Here is a 1661-nt window from a genome sequence, read left to right as displayed (position 1 = left end):
CTCCTTTCTGTTTTGCGAAGAAAAGGAGCTGAACACCTTTTGCAGAGAACACCTTTCTGCGTAGGCGGCCTTCGGCCGCACTTAGGGATTATAACCCTCAGGCAGTAGAATTCTCCTTTCTGTTTTGCGAAGGGAAGGAGCTGAACACCTTTTGCAGAGAACACCTTTCTGCGTAGGCGGCCTTCGGCCGCACTTAGGGATTATAACCCTCAGGCAATAGAATTCTCCTTTCTGTTTTGCGAAGAAAAGGAGCTGAACATTTTCTTTTTTATTGATTTCCCCTGTATTCCTTTTTAATCATTGCCTTCTTTGTATGTATTGTTTTGTACAATATGGCAACACATGTTATGTGCCAGTTTGCAACCATGTGTTATTGTAAATATGCGTGAAATTCAATGTAATTTACAAGCCGATAAAAGTTTAATTAAAGTGATTTATATACAAGATAAAATAAAAGAAAAGTGTGTAAAGTATTAAGTACAGTGTTATGTGCATTTATATATATAAAGGTATGCACAAATGCCTTTTTGTTAAGGAAACCAAGTGGAACAACTTAAGAAATTTTAACAACAAATAACTTATAAACAATGATATTATTTATATTTTTCAGTTATACATGTTTTAGAGGATACCTCCCTTAACATCCTGACCAAGTTTCATTTGTTAATTCCACCTGGTTTTCTTAAAACACAAGGTGCGGCTGACTACTAAAGCCCACCCTAATGCGGGACAAATGCAGGACACTTGGAAAAAATCAGTACATTTTCAGGTTTTTTAGGTTTGAAAAACTACGCAGGACCGACCTTTGAAAAACAGTACGTTTCTGCAAAAACAGAACGGATGGTCACCGTGTATATGTTAATCAAGGCCAAAGCCGACTTGGGTTTCTTGCTTGACGGGAACGATCCAGCGGCACTTTAGTATTTTTTTGAATACAGCTGTATGTACTAATGGCTTGGGCGACATCTGCTGTCCAATATTACACATTACCCGCACGGATAGGTTTGGGACTTTTCTCTCCCAAAAATGCAACCTCGGAACACGGAATTTCAAAGAAAGGGAAATAATTTAGCAACGATTGTTTCAATTGCCGTTTCCGTTTTTGTGATGTCAAAAATTCCGCGCGTTTAAAAAGAAATAGTGTCTTCAGTCATTTGCAAAATTCCACAACTTAATAAAATTACTAAAAATGGATACATTGGACGTAGAAATGTATGACATTCATGGCAGTCAGTCGCCCGTAACAGATGTAAATACATCAATCGATATTAGTGAAAACACAGCGGAGCTAGACCAGGCTTTAATCCAGTATGTAACAACCTCCAGTCGGTTACTTTTTGCCGAACGTGACGAAACTTGGAATGATTTCCACACAGCGAGTTGGAATAATACTGAAAAGTTCACCGACTATTCAACTGAGCAGCTACGTGAGCATTTTCTTCAAAAAGTGCTACCGAAAATACAAAATATGAGCTGACCGCTACACAAATACAAATGTTTGAGTTGATATGAGCGGACTCCCACTGGTTACGTACGCATTCCAGCTAATCGGCGTATAGGCTTTAACCGCCAGCCGAAAGAAGGAAAAGATTTCATACTGGTCAAACAAACGCGACAGCTGCGGCAAATGGTGAGTGTATGCGAAATGTTAGTTAACACAA

At 38.9% G+C, this 1661-nt stretch overlaps 2 protein-coding genes across 4 annotated transcripts in view; one reads left to right on the top strand and one right to left on the bottom strand.

Annotated features, from left to right (window-relative positions):
• The window catches only part of LOC118739100 (protein naked cuticle-like), a 287508-nt gene that overhangs the window by 11838 nt on the left and 274009 nt on the right, over positions 1 to 1661 (bottom strand). The window lies entirely within an intron of this gene.
• LOC118739103 overlaps positions 776 to 1661 on the top strand; it is an 8831-nt gene continuing 7945 nt past the window's right edge. Inside the window, exon 1 of the transcript XR_004992981.1 lies at positions 776 to 1630. The gene's annotated coding sequence lies outside the window, so the exon portion shown is untranslated. The remainder of the gene's footprint in view (positions 1631 to 1661) is intronic.

This window comes from Rhagoletis pomonella, unplaced genomic scaffold, assembly GCF_013731165.1.
Source record: "Rhagoletis pomonella isolate Grant_MI unplaced genomic scaffold, Rhpom_1.0 Rhpom_scaffold_00005, whole genome shotgun sequence".
Lineage (NCBI taxonomy): Eukaryota > Metazoa > Arthropoda > Insecta > Diptera > Tephritidae > Rhagoletis > Rhagoletis pomonella.
Note: the sequence above shows the minus strand (reverse complement) of the source record. Positions and strands in the feature narration are given on the sequence as shown.